Raw genomic sequence first — 20,802 nt, 5'->3', positions numbered from 1 at the left:
CACGTCTAGGTTACAAAAGTAACACTAGGGGTTGTAACATTCTTCAGACTTTCATCATGGGATCAGATTGTGCATCTTCTTTTGTGTCTGCCTTCCTTTCCTTAACATGAAGTTTGTGAGAATTATCCATGTTGTTGTATATATTTACAGTTAATTCCTTTTTATTGTTAAATCTATTGTGTGAACATAGCATATTTTCTTAGCTTTTCTCCAGTAAGTAGACACATGGTTTCCAGTTTTTGAGTATTATGAATAACATCACTACGAATATCCTTGTAAAAGTCTTTTTTGTAGATATGTTTTTATCTTATTTGTTTGGGGAAAACATATAGCAGTGGAATTTGTGGGGGGGGGTTTCAAGTACTTTTTGGTATTTGCATAGATGTTTGCAGGTATGTGTTTCTTCAACTGGCTTATAAATAAGTTTTATGATGTGTTTTCTGTAATTTTTTCTTCTTACATTGAGAACTCCTAATAATATACTCAAACCATGCTTGTGATTTACAGATTTTTAGATAGCATCTTTGACTCTTCACCATGAAACAGATAAGTAAATCGGTATCTTCCATATCTCTTCTTTCCTATTTTTACTTCCAACTTTTAATATTTATTAAATTTAGCAAGGCTCATGGCCTTTCCTTCCTGTTATAAACCATAATTACCACAAGTGTTCAGCTTTAGTCTTTACTTATGTTTTCAATGTTGAACGTCAGTTTCTAAATTCAGTTCATTGATGAGATTTCATCTTTTTGGGAAGAACAATATAATAATTAACACTACATTTTCAAAAAACATATCTAAGCTTCTTTGTATTTATTAACTCTTTTAATCTAAGACCTCTATGAGTAATTTAGATGCTTATCATTATTCTCACTTTACAGATCAGGGGGTTTAATCAGTGCAACATGAAAGGATCTTGAGAAAGTCTGCAGAGCTTCTAAGTGGCAGATCCATTCTTGCAACCCACCATGTTTCTGAGCCCATGCTGTCTTTCCAAGTGAATACATGGCTTACCAAAGCTTCCTGAGTTCCAGAGGGCGGCACAGCTTGTCTGCTATCAAATAAGGTACGAGACTAGATCTCTGTCTTGTCATCTCTGCCTGCGGAGAACAAGGCAGGAGATATATTCCCCAGATTCTGTTGCTCTGCGAGGTCCTGGAGGAGAGTGTGCCTGATGGGCACCTGGAAGGAGAGGTCATTGCTCTCCATGGGGAGGTGCTGTGCTCTCAGATTCACAGGGGCTTTGTGGTATGATTATAAAAACCACCCACTTTGCTGTTCAGGTGGAGCTGGGGGTTGGGAGCTTTCCAGAGCTTCTTGTGCTCTGTGCAGCGCCCTGCAAACTCATGGGAACCACTGCTTCAGCCTCAGCTGATGGAGCTTGCTTCTTTGGCCGTCACATTACCAGCTCTTCTAATAGTCATAGAACCCCTGAATCCCTACAGGAAAACTCTCAGATCCCTTCTGTGATCTTCGGTGGGCATTGACCGATACTGCTGGAAGTGATTTCTACAGAGCCCTCAAAGCCAATGCACTAGTTTTCTTTGCTGCTATAACAATTCATCCCAAACTTGGAGGCTTAAAGAACGCAAATTTATCATCTCATAGTTCTGAAAGCCAGAAGTCCAATACAGTCTCACCAAGCTAAAATAAAAGACTGTGTTCCTTTTTCAGGACCCAAGGGATTATCACGTCCTCACTCCTGTGAACTGTTGGCAGATTTCAGTTCCTGGCAGGTGTTGGAGTCAGAACCTCCTTTCCTTGCCGACTGTCACCTGAGGGTTATTTCAGGTTCTTGAGGCCAATTCTTGACTCGAAGCCTTTCTTCCATGTTCAAAGTAACCACATGGGGGCAAATCCTTCTCCCAGAATCTCCCCTCCTTCTTCTATCATCTTGTCACTCTGACCCACTCTTTATCTTCCTCTTTCCACTTTTAAGGACTCACATCTGAATATACCAGACCCATCTAGTTACTCCAGGATGATATCTCCAACTCGGGGGTCTTAACACTAATCAGCAAAATTCCATTGCCTGGGAATTAGGGTACAGACATCTTTTGGGGACATTTATTTTACCTACCATGGATGGGAATCTGGAATTGGATTTTTGATCTGATTGTATTTGATGGGAATAATGACTTCATTGTTAGTGGAAGTGGTGATCTATGGCATGCACATTGATATCAGATATTTAAATTGTTATTTGGTTTCAGGTGTTCAAAGAAGCTTTGGGAGACTAAGTGGCTATTGATGTAGTAGTTTTTATTGCTAATAGTAGCAACGAGACAAGAAATGTTATGGATAAGTACTGTAGGGTATATGGGATGCTGCTTATTCCAGTTGCAAAAAGAAAATAAAAAGAACTTTTTATCTTACTCTGGCCATGGATAAAGAACTAGACAAGACACTTACATGATTGTGTCAAAATGCTGTCTTATTTTTTACAGTCATGTAGCCAAGATCTCTGAATATAGAATTCTGAGCCAGACTCCACAGGTGAATTATAAGGCAAGGCGGATTTACAATGAGACTAGGTCTCTTAATCTAGTGTATGGAACTTATTGTTAAAAAGTGGGATCCTAAAGGTTAAAATGCTAAGGTTTGGGCCAATTCCCATGTATACATTCAATATAATTTAATACCTTCAGTACTGCTGAACCTCTTTTGCTACTGGAAGTTCTTCCCATTCGGGGAGTGAGACTTCTCCTGGCCCTATGGCCCCATGACAATCTCAACTGAAGTAGTTGCCTTGAAAGAGATAACTATTGTCCTCAAGCCTGTTTGTACCACTTCTAACGTCTGTTACCTGACCATAGCCAGACTCAAATTCTGGCCAATTCCAAGAAAAGAAGCAAAATTATTTACCAGGAGAGGTTATCATCAACCCAAACTAATTGCAATAAGTTTGCAATTATAATTAATAAAAACATAGACAATATATACGAGAATGATTCATTAGGATAAATAAGAGGGGGAAAAAGATGATCTGGGATCAAAGTAAATGTGTTTATATGGATACACTGGCAAGAGATTCTCAATTGGATGGGGTAGCTTGAACAGTTCATAGTGGCTTTAAAATTTATTTGGTGAGTGACTGAGAATTATACTCAATGTGGCCTACATTAAATTAATTAAATTAATCTAAATTAAATTAAAATCTTCCATGGCATACTGCAGAGAAAGTGTTGAAAAACTTAAAGAAAAAATACTAGGGTAGATTTGCTATGTTACTATGCTTGTTATGTCATCCCGTGATGACGCCCTGGGCCTGTCCAGGGGGTAGGGAGACACCGAGGGAAGCGTCAGCGCTTCCAAGTGCCGCTGTGACTGTTCCCCGAAAGCCAACGGGGACATGAGGAGTGCTGTCATTGATGTGACATCCTCAGTTCCGTGGAATGGTGGGATCACACAGCAACACAGCCTGAGCTGCAGAAACTGACTTCCAGTGACAATGTGAGCACAGCAGAGTCACAACAAGTGAAGGAACAATTTGATCCAGAAACACTTCTTGTCAGTCATTAACTGATGATGGTGCTCTTATAAATTACAGAGCAGGACAGTATATACGAATGTCCTTCCTAATGAGTGTCATTGATGACTCGGAGTCTGGTGAACAGAGACCTGAATGAGCCATAGACCCTCACCCAATTCTAGGCTGAAGGTATTTACAGACCCAGAAGTCCTTAAAGAAGGGGGGAGGACAAGCCATTTTGAGAAAGAATCCTGTGATTCTGTGATCACAAGTATATACTGTAAATATTCCTCCTAACATGCCCGTGGGAACTTTAAACATCTAACAGGATGGCTGTGTATCAGGAAATGAAGAGTATCTCATGATAACCACAAGGCAGAAACCTACGGTAGACACACAAAAGATGAAGGAAGACAGTCACTTTTTAGCTACAATTCCGGAAATGGTATTTTTATTGGATCACATGAACACTGCCCTGGTCCGTGATATGCAGCTATTGATCTTGAAATTGATTTTTCCTTTCTGCTTATTAACAAAGGATTTCCAGAAGCGGTTTGCTTTCATCTGGCCCAGCAGTACGACTTCATCGTCCCAGTTCAGGGCTAACTCCACTCTCCAGTCTACAGAGATATTGACCAACCTGCTATTCCAAAAAGCATCACACTAGCCACCTACAAGATTAAGTAACACCGACTGCATCTGGTACCCTAAAATTTTCTCTGTTGCATCTCTTTGGATTCTGGAGGCAAAATATATATAACACATTTGGTCAATGATATATTGCCCTGCCCCACTGACTGATTTACTCACGAGTCAGACTGTTGGGGAGAAGCACTGAGCATAGACACATAGCTTCTATGGAAGCTCCTGTCTGCTGCAAGTAGGAGTGCTTTAGAGAGCCTGGGGCAAGTCCCAGTAGGAAAGTCACAGCATTACATCTAGTGTCTAGAAGCAGAACTGGGCCCTCTTGTGCAAAAATCTATTCTCTTTTAGGAAAATATTTCTTCAGTCCCCCCCCCCCCACTGGGCCCTGGTAAATCGCCCAGGATAACAAGTTACTATGTCAAAAAACCCAAGACACCATCTTAAACTGGAAGCTCTTTGAACTACTAAGCCATAAGTTTAGGTATGCCCAGTGGTACCCAATCATTAAGTTGGAGTGATACATGCACAGTCAGGATCAGGCTGTCCCTAAAGACACAGGAAAACACAAAGAAGTGGATCAGATCAATTACTCAAAGTGGTTGGTGGATAGAGGTCCTCAGTCTGGCTATTGCTCTGTGAACCACTTGTTACTTGTGTAACAGAGTAAGTACAGCAATGTAGGGAGCATGCGCCAGAATGCAAATCAATGACATCAGTGTTCATAGTGTTCAGTTCAGTTAACTTTTTGTTTGTTTGGTGGCAGGTCCTTCTCAGTAGAGGACACAGTGCTGTGATTTGTGTTCTGTCACAAGCTCTTATCTTGTGGACGAGTGTGACTTGGAACAACATTCATTTGGAACCTAGTAACGCCTACTTCAGCTATATTGATACCTCTCTCTCAATACTCATTCATGGCTTCTTGAAAAAAAACATTAAGACCATTTTACTGAAGGCAAAAAAAAAAGATGTACTTGGTTTACTTACAAGTCCACTTGCTGTCTTAGGACCAAAGAAGGTTGCTCCCAAAACACAGAAAGGAAGGAAGCAATTTTTGGTGGCTAGTGTCTGCTGTTGCTAACCCACAGGAAAGAAGTCACTGCTTGTCTGTACTGTCAGGAGCTGAAAAGTATGGAGATGAGATAAGGTTTGGCCCAATGGTTTAGGTGAAGAGTTCGATGTGTGGGCATGAAAGTGTGGGGACCTTTGTTCCATATACACAAATGGTCACCAAATGGGTCCAACGACTGAGGACACACTTAATAATCAAGGTGGTGGCACATCCTGTGTGTGTCCATTAACCCCTTTCCCTGTCCAGAGCCATCCTTGCTCCATAGGCCCCTGAATGCAAGGGACCTGGTGTCAGCGATGGAGTTTGCGACTGGCTCACCAGCCCAGACTCCCCGTCACCACCGTCAACTTGGCAGCCATTATCACTGGGTCCAGCCTGTTCCAGCGGAGGCTGACACTGGCCCCGATGCACGACCTCCTTGATTTAGTTATGCTTCCTTATTTAGGGTTATACACACACTTAGATCACCCTTTCCGGGCTCCATTTCCCAGGTTCTTCAGTTATCCATCTGTTGGGTTCCCCTCACTGGTCTTCCTTTTTATTCTGGCAATCTCTTCCTTTCCCCTTCTTCTTTTATGGTGACTTCCACTCACATTTCTCAAGCATGGATCCCCGGTCTCCAGCTCTTGCTTTTCTCAGCCTTGAAGTCACACCACCTCTTTGGGAGAACTCTACTTTCTGGGGTGTGTATTCCACAATGTTCTTTTCTACCCCAAAGTCAGCCATGCCTTATGGTTTGTGACTTTTACTTCTCTCTTTCTGGATATTTTAAAGAAGTAGCTTTATTTTCTATCTCTCTGTTTTCATGGTTTTTATTTCATCTCTATGAAGAAAATGCAGTAGAAATTTACCATGGCATTTTGACTTTGAAGCCTTTCCAAATCTGTTTCCATTTAATATATAAAATATTTCCATAGTATGGGAAGATATTTAAGGATTGGCCAGGTGAAAAGCATTAAGGGTGAGTGCAGTATCTATCATAATATATCTATATATATACATATACTTATGTTTCATGATAGAAAAATGTGTGAATTCTATCTTATTAACAGCTTAGAATAGAAAAGACCTGGAAATTTTAGTTAACTCTTGTTAACCACATTTTCTTGCTTCCAAAAGAACGAAGATGACCTTAGGATGCACATAGGGAGCTATAGTAGCCTAAAAGTGAGAAAAATGCAAGCTTTATCCTGAAGCATAAATCAATTATATTGTATATAAATTACTAGACTTGTTTCTGAAGTCCTCATCAAAATAGAAAATACATAAAAAACAAAGGAATGAAGAAACAATTTTTAGCCTGGAAATAGAACATTAGGATATGGACACAATTTTCATCTTTACACATGTGTACAAAATAAAAATGGAATGATATTCTTGAGTCTATTTCCAAACGAGAAAACAGCCCCCAAAGCAAGGTGTTGCAAGTTACTGGAAGGCATATTTTATTTCGTCATAAGCAAACATTTCTTAAGCACCTAAGCTATTGAGAAAAGAAATTGTGGGTTTTTAAGGTAGAATACATTCTGATACCTGAAGGATAAATAGGGATGCTCCATTTTCATAGATGCTGAAGGAAGAAGCTAAATACAAACACCCACCGGTGTTCTTTTCTTTTCCCAGGTACAATCTCACACTCACTGAAATGTATGGTTCTGACCTACAATGTCTTTGAACCCTAGAAACAAATGCCTTTCAAGAGTTGTGTCTCTCATCTTTTTAGCTCCTAGGATTGTCATAAAGATTGAAGTTAGTAACAGGTGTAATGTATTTTAGCAGCATCTGGCATTAAGGAATTATGTAATGTAAAGTAGTACCAGCCCTCCACCTTCTTTTAATGGACTTTGAATTTGTATTTTTTTTTAAGATTTTATTTATTTATTTGACAGAGAGAGAGCACAAGTAGGCAGAGGGGCAGGCAGAGGGAGAGGGAGAAGCAGGCTTCCCGTGGAGCAGAGAGCCCTATGCAGGACTCAATCCCAGGACCCCGGGATCATGACCCGAGCCTAAGGAAGACGCTGAGCCAACTGAGCCACCCAGGCACCCCTGAATTTGTATTTTTATACTATAACTGCACCTCTTTCGTAATCTCTCTAATATCAGATTAAGATTTTTTTTTCTAAAATCTGTACAACCTCTCTCCCCAACTCTATATTAAAAATTCTAATTCTGGGGGGGGGCGGAGCAAGATGGCAGAGGAGTAGGAGACCTGGATTTTGTCTCCTTTCAGGAATTCAGCTGGATAGGGATCAAACCATTCTGAACACCTACGAACTCAACAGGAGATCGAAGAAAAGAAGAGCAACAACTCTCTCATCAGAAAAGCGACCACTTTCTGGAAGGTAGGACGTGCGGAGAAGTGAATCCGAGGCGATATTCGGGAGGCTAGACGGCGGGGGAGGGGCCTCCGGCGGCCGCTTCTGGCAAGTGATAGAGCCGCGGAGCACAAAATCGGAACTTTTAAAAGTCTGCTCCGCCGAGGGACGTCACTCTGGTGGCTAAGCGGGGGGTGGAACCCTCTGGGACAGTGTGGTCTCAGGACCCTCGGGGTCACAGAAAGACCGGGGGTGCCTGAGTGTGGCAGAGCTCCCAGGTAACGGAGCAGGGAAGCCGGCTGCAGAGGCGGAGCCCAGGCGCGGGGTGGCCATAAACTGTGATCCGCGGCACAGTCGGGCCCCTGCTCCTCCAGCAGGGACCCAACAAGCGGCAGACCCGGGGAGACTCCCCTTCCTCCCCTGGGAGGAGCCGCGCGGGAGTGCGCCGCAGGGATCTGCTGGGTTTGGAGACTCCACCCGGGTCGGGTGCCAGAGATAGAAACGCGCGGTCACAGGCCGGGTGAGCACGGAGTGCGGCCGGAGACCGGGGAGACGGGAGTGACTGACAGCTTTTCTCTGGGGGTTCACTGAGAAGCGGGCCCGAGTTCTCGGCTCCTCCGCGGCGGAGATTGGGAGGCCGCCATTTTCACTCTCCTCCTCCAAAGCTGTACGGAAAGCTCGCAGGGAACAAAAGCCCCGGAGAGCAAACCCGAGCAGATTACTTAGCCGGGAGGGGGCAAGGGCGGGGCAACTCTGCCTCCGGCAAAGACATTTGGAAACCACGGTAACAGGCCCCTCCCCAGAAGATCAACGAGAACAGCCAGCCAAGACCAAGTTTATCAATCAATGAGAACGGCAGAACTCCAGTGCTAGGGGACTAATACACATAGAATTCATGGCTTTTTTACCATGATTCTTTAGTCTTTCAAAGTTAATTTTTTTTAAAACTTTTTTTCTTTTCCTTTTTTTTTTTGAATTTTTCTTTTTCCCTTTTTCAACCAACATCTTATCAATCCCTTTTTTTAAATATTTTATTTATTTATTTGAGAGAGAGAGAGAATGAGAGAGAGCACATGAGAGGGGGGAGGGTCAGAGGGAGAAGTAGACCCCCTGCCGAGCAGGGAGTCCGATGCGGGACTCGATCCAGGGACTCCAGGATCATGACCTGAGCCAAAGGCAGTCGCTTAACCAACTGAGCCACCCAGGTGCCCATTATCAATCCCTTTTTTAAAAAACATTTTATTTTTCATTTTTAGAGTCATATTCTATCCCTTCATAGTAGTTACCCATATTTTTGGCATATATATATATAAGTTGTTCTCCCTTTAAATTTTTGAGATAGTTTCTTCTAACAGATCAAAATATACCCTAAATCTCTAGTATATGGTTTTTTTCTACTCCCCTGCCTGATCACATTATCTCCCTTTTTTTTTTTCTTTTTTCTTTTTTTAAATCCTCTTCTTTCTTTTTTCAAACAACTTCTTATCAATTCCTTTTATAAAATTTTTTATAATTTCCATCTATACAGTCATATTCCATCCTTTCATCATATCAACCCTTATTTTTGTACATATATAAGTTTTTCTTTCTTTAAAATTTTGGGAGGCACTTTCTTCTAACAGACCAAAATACACCCAAAATCTAGGGTGTGGCACTGATCTATATACCAGCCTGATCATATTTGATCACATTCTGGTTTTTTGTTGTTGTTGTTTTGTTTTTCTCTGTTTTTGTTTGTTTTTATCTTTATCTTTTTCTTTTTCTTTTTTTGTTTCTTTTTCTTTTTTCTCTCTTTCCCTTTCTTTTCCCACTGCTTCAGGTCTTTTCTGATTTGTTTAGAGTATATTTTCTGGGGATGTTATTACTCTGCTAGCATTTTGTTCTCTCATTAATCTATTCTCCTCTGCACAAAATGACAAGACGGAAAAAATCACCTCAACAAAAAGAACAAGAGGTAGTACCGACTGCCAGGGACCTACTCAATACGGACATTAGTACGATGTCAGATCTAGATCTCAGAATGACAATTTTAAAGATACTATCTGGGCTTGAGAAAAGCATGGAAGTTATTAGAGAAACCCTTTCTGGAGAAGTAAAAGAACTAAAATCTAACCAAGTAGAAATCAAAAAGGCTATTAAAGAGGTGCAATCAAATATGGGGGCACTAACTGCTAAGATAAATGAGGCAGAAGAGAGAATCAGTGATATAGAAGACCAAATGATGCAAAATAAAGAAGCTGAGAAAAAGAGAGATAAACAACTACGGGATCACGAGGGCAGAATTCAAGAGATAAGTGATACCATAAGATGAAACAACATTAGAATAATTGGGATCCCAGAAGAAGAAGAAAGAGAGAGGGGGGCAGAAGGTATAATGGAGCAAATTATAGCAGAGAACTTCCCTAATTTGGGGAAGGAAACAGGCACCAAAATGCAGGAGGCACAGAGAACCCCTCTCAAAATCAATAAAAATAGGTCAATACCCCGACATCTAATAGTAAAACTTACGAGTCTCATAGACAAAGAGAAAATCCTGAAAGCAGCTCGGGAGAAGAGATATGTAACCTACAAGGGTAGAAACATTAGATTGGCAACAGACCTATCCACAGAGACCTGGCAGGCCAGAAAGGACTGGCAGGATGTATTCAGAGCACTAAATGAGAAAAATATGCAGCCAAGAATACTCTATCCAGCTAGGCTGTCATTGAAAATAGAAGGAGAGATAAAAAGCTTCCAGGACAAACAAAACTAAAGGAACTTGCAAACACAAAACCAGCCCTACAAGAAATCTTGAAAGGGGTCCTCTAAGCAAAGAGAGAGCCTAAAAGCAACATAGACCAGAAAGGAACACAGACAATAGACGGTAACAGTCACCTTACAGGCAATACAATGGCACTAAATTCCTATCTTTCAATAGTTACCCTGAATGTAAATGGGCTAAATGCCCCAATCAAAAGACACAGGCTATCAGACTAGATTAAAAAAACAAGACCCATCGATATGCTGTCTACAAGAGACTCATTTTAGACCCAAAGACACCCCCAGATTGAAAGTGAGGGGGTGGAAAACCATTTACCATGCTAATGGACACCAAAAGAAAGTTGGGGTGGCAATCCTTCTATCAGACAAATTAGATTTTAAACCAAAGACTGTAATAAGAGATGAGGAAGGACACTATATTCTACTTAAAGGGTCTATCCAACAAGAAGATCTAACAATTGTAAATATCTATGCCCCTAACATGGGAGCAGCCAATTATATAGGGCAAGTAATAACAAAAGCAAAGAAACACATCAACAACAATACAATAATAGTGGGGGACTTTAACACCCCCCTCACTGAAATGGACAGATCGTCTAAGCAAAAGACCAACAAGGAAATAAAGACTTTAAATGACACACTGGACCAAATGGACTTCACAGACCTATTCAGAACATTCCACCACAAAGCAATGGAATACACATTCTTCTCTAGTGCCCATGGAACATTGTCCAGAATCGATCACATCCTAGGTCATAAATCAGGTCTCAACTGGTACCAAAAGACTGGGATCATTCCCTGCCAATTTTCAGACCACAATGCTTTGAAACTAGAACTCAATCACAAGAGGAAAGTCGGAAAGAACTCAAATACATGGAGGCTAAAGAGCATCCTACTGAAGAATGAATGGGTCAACCAGGAAATTAAAGAAGAATTTAAAAAATTCATGGAAACCAATGAAAATGAAAACACAACTATTCAAAATCTTTGGGATGCAGCAAAGGCAGTCCTAAGACGAAAGTATATAGCAATACAAGCCTTTCTCAAGAAACAAGAAAGGTCTCAGGTACACAACCTAACCCTACACCTAAAGGAGCTGGAGAAAGAACAGCAAATAAAGCCTACACCCAGCAGGAGAAGAGAAATCATAAAGATCAGAGCAGAAATCAATGAAATAGAAACTAAAAGAACAGTAGAACAGATCAACGAAACTAGGAGCTGGTTCTTTGAAAGAATTCACAAGATTGATAAACTCCTGGCCAGACTTATCAAAAAGAAAAGAGAAATGACCCAAATCAACAAAATCATGAATGAAAGAGGAGAGATCACAACCAACACCAAAGAAATACAAACAATTATAAAACATATTATCAGCAACTCTAGGCCAGCAAATTAGATAACCTGGAAGAAATGGATGCATTCCTAGAGATGTATCTACTACCAAAACTGAACCAGGAAGAAATAGAAAACCTGAACAGACCTAAAACCACTAAGGAAATTGAAGCAGTCATCAAAAATCTCCCAACAAACAAAAGCCCAGGGCCAGATGGCTTCCCAGGGGAATTCTACCAAACATTTCAAGAAGAATTAATACCTATTCTTCTGAAAGTGTTCCAAAAAATAGAAATGGAAGGAAAACTTCCAAACTCATTTTATGAGGCCAGCATTACCTTGATCCCAAAACCAGACAAAGACCCCATCAAAAAGGAGAATTACAGACCAATATCCCTGATGAACATGGATGCAAAAATTCTCATCAAAATACTAGCCAATAGGATCCAAGAGTACATTAAAAGGATTATTCCCCATGACCAAGTGGGATTTATCCCTGGGCTGCAAGGTTGGTTCAACACCGCAAATCAATCAACATAATACAATACATCAACAAAAGAAGGAACAAGAATCATATGATCCTCTCAATAGATGCAGAAAAAGCATTTGACAAAGTACAGCATCCTTTCTTGATCAAAACTCTTCAGAGTATAGGCATAGGGGGTATATACCTCAATATCATAAAAGCCATCTATGAAAAACCTACAGCAAATATTATTCTCAATGGGGAAAAACTGAGAGCTTTCCTCCTAAGGTCAGGAACGAGCAGGGATGTCCACTATCACCACTGCTATTCAACATAGTATTGGAAGTCCTAGCCACAGCAATCAGACAACAAAAAGAAATCAAAGGCATCCAAATTGGCAAAGAAGAAGTCAAACTCTCACTCTTTGCAGATGATATGATACTTTATGTGGAAAACCCCAAAGACTCCACCCCAAAACTGCTAGAACTCATACAGGAATTCAGTAAAGTGGCAGGTTATAAAATCAATGCATAGAAGTTAGTGGCATTCCTATACACCAACACAAGACAGAAGAAAGAGAAATTAAGGAGTCGATCCCATTTACAATCGCACCCAAAACCATAAGATACCTAGGAATAAATCTAACCAAAGAGACAAAGGATCTGTACTCAGAAAACTATAAAATACTCATGAAAGAAATTGAGGAAGACACAAAGAAATGGAAAAACGTTCCATGCTCATGGATTGGAAGAACAAATTTTGTGAAGATGTCAATGCTACCTAGAGCAATCTACACATTCAATGCAATCCCCATCAAAATACCATCCACTTTTCTTCAAAGAAATGGAACAAATAATCCTAAAATTTGTATGGAACCAGAAAAGACCCTGCATAGCCAGAGGAATGTTGAAAAAGAAAAGCATAGCCGGCGGCATCACAATTCCGGACTTCCAGCTCTATTACAAAGCTATCATCATCAAGACAGTATGGTACTGGCACAAAAACAGACACATAGATCAATGGAACAGAATAGAGAGCCCAGAAATGGACCCTCAACTCTATGGTCAATTCATCTTTGACAAAAGAGGAAAGAATGTCCAATGGAAAAAAGAGAGTCTCTTCAACAAATGGTGTTGGGAAAATGGGATAGCCACATGCAGAAGAATGAAACTGGACCATTTCCTTACACCACACACAAAAATAGACTCCAAATGGTTGAAAGACCTCAATGTGAGACAGGAGTCCATCAAAATTCTAAAGGAGAACACAGGCAGCAACCTCTCGACCTCAGCCAAAGCAACTTCTTCCTAGAAACATCGCCAAAGGCAAGGGAAGCAAGGGCCAAAATGAACTATTGGGACGTCATCAAGATAAAAAGCTTTTGCAAAGCAAAGGAAACAGTCAACAAAACCAAAAGACAACCGACAGAATGGGAGAAGATATTTGCAAATGACATATCAGATAAAGGGCTAGTATCCAAAATCTATAAAGAACTCATCAAACTCAACACCCAAAGAACAAAGAATCCAATCAAGAAATGGGCAGAAGACATGAACAGACATTTTTCCAAAGAAGACATCCAAATGGCCAGCAGACACATGAAAAAGTGCTCAATATCGCTCGGCATCAGGGAGATCCAAATCAAAACCTCAATGAGATACCACCTCACACCAGTCAGAATGGCTAAAATTAACAAGTCAGGAAAGGACAGATGTTGGCGGGGATGCGGAGAAAGGGGAACCCTCCTACACTGTTGGTGGGAATGCAAGCTGGTGCAGCCACTCTGGAAAACTGTATGGAGGTTCCTCAAAAAGTTGAAAAGAGAGCTACCATACGATCCAGCAATTGCACTACTGGGTATTTACCCCAAAGATACAAAAGTAGGGATCCGAAAGGGTACGTGCACCCCGATGTTTATAGCAGCAATGTCCACGATAGCCAAACTGTGGAAAGAGCCAAGATGTCCATCGACAGATGAATGGATAAAGAAGAAGTGGTATATATATACAATGGAATATTATGCAGCCATCAAAAGGAATGAGATCTTGCCATTTGCAATGACGTGGATGGAACTGGAGGGTATTATGTTGAGTGAAATAAGTCAAACAGAGAAAGACATGTATCATATGATCTCACTGATATGAGGAATTCTTAATCGCAGGAAACAACCTGAGGGTTGCCGGAGTGGGGTGGGAGGGATGGGGTGACTGGGTGATAGACACTGGGGAGGGTATGTGCTATGGGGAGCGCTGTGAATTGTGCAAGACTATTGAATCTCAGATCTGTACCTCTGAAACAAATAATGCAATACATGTTAAGAAAAAAAAAAGAAGAAGAAGAAGAAGAAGGTAGCAGGAGGGGAAGAATGAAGCGGGGGAAATCTGAGGGGTAGACGAACCATGAGAGACGATGGACTCTGAAAAACAAACTGAGGGTTCTAGAGGGGAGGGGGGTGGGGGGATGGGTTAGCCTGGTGATGGGTATTGAGGAGGGCACATTCTGCATGGAGCACTGGGTGTTATGCACAAACAATTAATCATGGAACACTACATCTAAAATTAATGATGTAATGTATGGGGATTAACATAAGAATAAAAAAATTAAAAAAACAAAATTCTAATTCTGGGGGCACCTGGGTGGCTCAGTCCGATAAGCTTCGAACGACTCTTGATTTAGGCTCAGGTTATGATGTCAGGGTCATTGGATCAAGCCCCAGGTCCAACTCTGCACTGAGCGTGGAGCCTGCTTGGGATTCTCTCTCTCCTTCCCCTTCTCTTCCTCCCCACTCCACTTTCTCTCTCTCTCCAAAAATAAATAAATAATAAACAAACAAACAAACAAATAAATAAATGCAGACACTCATCTGACTTAAAAAAAAATCTAATTCTGAAAGACCAGGCAGAATAGTGAAAAGAACATAAAATTTGTCAAGTACCATGGTATAAACTTATTTATATAAATTTATTTATTTATATAAATCTACATCTATTACATGCAATTTTATTACATATAAGTTATAAAATTTTTAAATAATATTTATATAAATTTATGTTTATATTAATACATATTAATTTTGTATAAATTTGTTTATATAAAATTGTATTTACTTATATAAATTTATCCAACATTTACTAAATATATATGTCCTTGGACAAGACAGCATCAATGAATCTTAACTTTCTTATACATAACTTGGAGCAATAATATTGCCTCATCCAGTGGGTTTCATAAGATTCAAATGAGAGACGGTATGAGAACACATTTTATAAACAATAAATTATTATGAAAATTTACATCTTCATCATATAACAGTTTATTTGCTCTTCCTCCAAGAAGCTTTCCTTGATCATCCCCACTGAGCTGAAGACCCGGTTCATTGATCCCAATGCAATACTCATGCATGTTGTCAGTGCATTGTGGCATTATGTTGAAATTATTTATGTAGTTCTATCTCTTCTGTTAATTTATAACCTCCTCCATCCCAAAAACCCATGTGTATATCTTTACTTTTGTATCTGAAAATATACAGTGATAAGTAGATACTAGGTGTTCAGAAATTGTCAGAATAAGTTGGTGTTACAGAAGCACATTCAACTGGTCCTAGATGGACCAAATCCCACCATCTAAAATTTGATTCTTTGACAAAATAAACCTATATTGAAGTCAACAGGATCTTAGTCATGGCTGTAGGATTGAGGATAGACAGTGTAAACAACTCAGAGCCCTTGCCTTTGAGGAATCTACAATTCAGTCAGTGATGTAGATACATTCAGGAATAAGAAAATGTAGGTGGAGATTAATATTATAGAAATTATGATAGGGGCACCCAGGTGGCTCAGTTGGTTGAGTGTCTGACTCTTGGTTTCAGCTCAGGTCATGATCTCACGGACCTGGGATCAAGCCCCACATCAGGCTCTGTACTAGGCAGGGAGTCTGCTTGGAATTCTCTCTCCCTCTGCCCTTCCCCCACTCACCCGTGTGCGTGTGCGTGTGCGTGTGCATGTGTGTGTGTGTGTGCACACGCGTGCACACATGCTCTCTTTCTCAAATAAGTAAATCCTTTAAAGAAATTATGATAAATATGTATATTATTTACCGGCTTGGTTGAGTCTTATGCACTTAATATATAAAAGCTCACTTAATCCTCATAACTATTCTGTGATGTAAAGAATATTATTTAAATTTTATAGATGCAATTATCTGTTCATCCATCCATCCATCAATGAGTAATTATGAACTGCTAAACTTTGGGATAAATACTGTGCTAAGCTTTGAGAACTTAGTAGTGAAAAAACAAATACAAAGTCTCTAACAGATTTTAGCATGGCAAGAATGATTTTAATAAGAAACATTACTAAAGAGAATTGTCGGGGGTTTACTGAAAGCCTCCAATGTAACAGCATTCTGAGATCAATAACGCTACTATCTCTACTGACAAGTTATGAAAGTGAGGGACAGAATGTTTCAGTAATTTACCCCTGGGGCACAAAGCAGAGCCAGACAGGATTCTGATCTATGTACTGTGTTTCCTAAACCAGAACTTACCAGGAGTCTTATAACAAAAATACTTTATTATAGTTACTTATGTGGATGTAGGAAAACAGGCATCTCTCTCCCGAATAAGAAAAACCAGGAGGAGGAGGGCGCCTGGGTGGCTCAGTCGTTAAGCGTCTGCCTTCGGCTCAGGTCATGATCCCAGGGTCCTGGGATCGAGTCCCACATCGGGCTCCCTGCTCGGCGGGAAGCCTGCTTCTCCCTCTCCCACTCCCCCTGCTTGTGTTCCTGCTCTCACTGTCTCTTTCTCTGTCAAATAAATAAATAAATAAATATTTAAAAAAAAAAAAAAGAAAAAGAAAAACCAGGAGGAGGAAAAGCAATGGTAGCATAGGGAATTTATTACATTGTGCATCCAGCTAGCAGCACAGTGGCTGGTCCCCAGTGCCGCTAACTTATTGCTCCTCTGTGTGATTGTGTTGACCTTAGCCTCTTATCATGCCCCATACTTCAGGAGAGAGGGTGCTGGCTCTTGCATTTTGTGTGGGTGAGAATCCTGATCGCATCGACTACGGTACCTGGAACATAGCAAATATACACTAAATCTGGAACTTACGTGCAGCCAGACTGTGACCTTTCTGTGATGTTATCAAAGACAGATATTTTTGTCCGGGGCTTCCTCTGATTTTATATACAATTGGCAAATTTGAAAAGCAGCGATAGTAAATTCAAAATAGCATGCATTCAAACCGTGTTAGGCTATCAGAGACATCAAGGAATTCATAGCAGTGGTTTTCACACCACATTCTGCAAACTCTCTAGTTCCAGGAGAAACTCCTCAGTGTCCTCAAAGAGGTGGGGACGGGAAAAGGGGTGGATGCATGAAGCTGGGTGTGCATTCGAGAGGCACCAACCACAGCCGTTCTGATAACATCTGTGGTTTACTAAAATGGAGTTAGCTACTGAAAGAAACAAGAAAACATTATTCAAAACTAGTCAGCGGTCTCCCTAAGTTAACTAATTCAGTTGTCTGGAGCCTATTAGTTATTCCTTGTGAGACCCTTCTGCACCTGCCCCGTGCTCCAAGAGCAGACTGCTGTTTCGGTTCATCGAGAACACGTCCCCACAGACCCACGTGCACACAGGAAACACAGAGGCAGCAAACTGATGAATGAGACTATACTTATTTCTAATGTGAAAAAACAACATTGTATGAGAGCAGTTCTATACCATGTGCCAAATGACTGGATTGCTGTACTCTTGCCTCTCTCTTTCCCATCCATCATTACTTAAAAATGAAATAAAAATTCAGTCATCTAATTAGAAAGTTTCCAATGAATTGCTGAAATCCACACCCTCGCTGGGACATGTTTAACCTTTCTGGTAACTTAATGATGAATAGCACAGGCGTGAGTTTTATTGGGGAAAGTACAATCATTATTCCCTTTAAGTTAATTACTCAGAAATAAGTGATCTACTAGGTAGTTGGAGGAAAGAGGAAATACTGTTTTAAGTTGTGCATCTAATTTATGAAAAAAGAGAAAGTGCAGCTCATGAATTCATTATATTTCTAAGTAATAAATACAATTTTTCAAACATGATATTAAAAGTAAAACAGTTCACATATTCAATTTGCAATTGATGCAAAAAAGGAATGGCTTCATTAATTATAACATCCATTTTATCTTCTTCCTTTTTTTTTTCTTTTGATTTCAGGTGGGAAGGAAATTGAAGGAAAAAGGCAGTTAGAATTATAAAGGCAGAAACATTAAGATAAACGAGGGCCATTTTTTAAAAAGCAACATATATAAATTGCTAATGCTACATTCTGATGTTCACATCACAATCTCATGAATAATCGTTAATGAATAGAAATGCCTCATTTCAAGGAAAGTTGGAAAGTATGAATAAATGCTAACACTGATTTTTATCCCTTCACTCTGTATAAAGAAAACTGATTTTAAATCTTTCATAGATTCATTATCCTCATTATCAAAAAAATATGTAACGTGTAATATTATTCTAAAAATTTTATTATTTCGATCACAATATACTGAGAAAATTAATTAAAAATTTTAAGATACGTACTGATAAATTCAACTTACACTGGAATCAGAGTTTAAAATGCATGCAAAGGCATTTCAATTGCCCTTGGAGTCACTATATAAAGGCACAATTTTAATTTTTGTCTCTGTTGGTCCAGAGCTGTACAGAGACAAGAAGGGAATAGCTGTCTACGGAAAACCTAATCCTGAGAACTTAAACCACATTGAGTTTATTTTCACAAGGGCACGCTTGTAGGAAAACACGTATCTATTTTTGTTTTAAATCTAACAATGTGATTAAGTACATTTTAAGTGTCAACACAAAGTGCAGATAGTCACCATGTCGTTTAGGGAGGAAAGCCTTTATATTTCATTTTAGGAAGACTTCATTTGAGCTTCAGTTGAGTGGCCAGTACCTGTCTTTCCTGCTTTCTTGGACTTTTCCCATTTTTCATTGTTAAATAATTCATGTAATAATATCTAGCGCGTGCACACAGTTTACGGTTCAGGGGTTTTTAGCATAGTCTTCACACTGTGCAGCCGCCGGCACCGTCTAGACCTGGAACTTGCCCCCCAGCCCAGAAAGTGACCCCACCCCTGGCAGGTGTTAGTTATCCCGTGATCCCCTCTCCGTCCTTGGCAACCGCTCATCTGCTTTCTGTCTCTATAGGCTGGTCTTTTCTGGGCATTTCAAATGAATGGAATCACACAATAGGTGACCTTTTGTGTCTGTTTTTTCCCCGTCAGCATAATGTTTTCGAGGGTCCTCCATATCGTGGCAGGTGTCCGGGCTTCATTCCCTGTTATGGCTGAATAATATGCCATTGTGTGGAAATACCAGAATTTTGCTTATCCATTTATCAGTTGCTAGGCATTTGGATTTTTCCCTGCTGTTGGCTTTTATGAATCGTGCTTCTATGAACGTTCAGGGACAAGATTTTGTGTGAACATATGTTTTCAATTCTCTCGGATACGTAGCTGGGACTGGAGTTGCCATGTCGTGCGGCAACCTTGTGTTTCACTCTGTGAGGAACTGCCAAACTGTTGTCAACAATAGCTGGACCACATTACATCCCCACCAGCTGCACGTGGGGGTAAAATTTCTCTACAACCTTGCCAACACCTGTTATTTATTACCTGTCTTTTTTATTATAGCCGTCCTAGTGCATGTGAAGTGGTGTCTTATAGTGATTTTTTTTAAAGATTTACTTATTTTAGAGAGAGCATGTGAGCAGGGGAGGAGAGGCAGAGGGAGACGGAGAGAGGAGAATCCTCAAGCAGACTCCCCGCTGAGCATGCAGCCTGACGCAGAGCTCCATCCCAGGACCCTGAGATCATGACCCGAGCCGAAATTAAGAGTTGGTTGCTTAACTGACTGAGCCAGACAAGCCCCCTTTTGTAAAATTTTTATCTTTCTTATTGTAATTTTGATTTCCATTTCCCTAAATGACTGATGATGTTGAGTATGGTTTCATATGCTTATTGGATACTTTTATAACTTCCTTGGAAAAATGTCTAGTAAAATAATTTGTCTACTTTCTCATTTTTTTGTCTTTTTGTTGCTGACCGGTAAAAGTTCCTAGTACCTTCTGAAGTTTAGATGCTTATGAGATACGTGGGTTGCCAATATTCGGACCTACCGGACAGCCCGTGTATCATGCAGCCCCTGGCCAGCCCACAGCTACACCTGGTCCCTGAGGGAGATCTCCTCCATCTGAAGCATAAGAGGGGAAGATGCAGGCTAATGGCCTTGGGCTGTTGCTGGAGGGATCTTAGGGCAGCAGACGCCCACGGCGGCAGCCGATCTTGCTCTGTCTCTTCTCGGTGAGAAAAAAGCCGGGTCCCTCCAGTCTGTGTGCCATGTTTTCCTCGGTGCCTCAGACACCAAGAGGCACTGGGCAAAGTTCTCCGACTTCTACCCCTCAAAATAGCCACCAGATGCCAGTTGCTGGACAGAAAGGACACAAAAGCACAGATGTAATTTTTTTGCCAATTATTTAAAATGCAATTCAACATTTATTTAGGATTACACTAATTAATAGCACGTTTTTGTTGTTGTTGTTTTTTCACTATTTTCATTTCTAAGAATGAACTGATATTCTCTAGACAAAACACACTATTCCCTCAGCCATCTTAAGGAAAATATAAAGAGGGGCGCCTGGGTGGCTCAGTCGTTAAGCGTCTGCCTTCAGCTCAGGTCATGA

This window comes from Neomonachus schauinslandi, chromosome 2 (assembly GCF_002201575.2).
Source record: "Neomonachus schauinslandi chromosome 2, ASM220157v2, whole genome shotgun sequence".
NCBI classification, from domain to species: Eukaryota; Metazoa; Chordata; class Mammalia; order Carnivora; family Phocidae; genus Neomonachus; species Neomonachus schauinslandi.
This window is presented reverse-complemented; position numbering follows the sequence as displayed.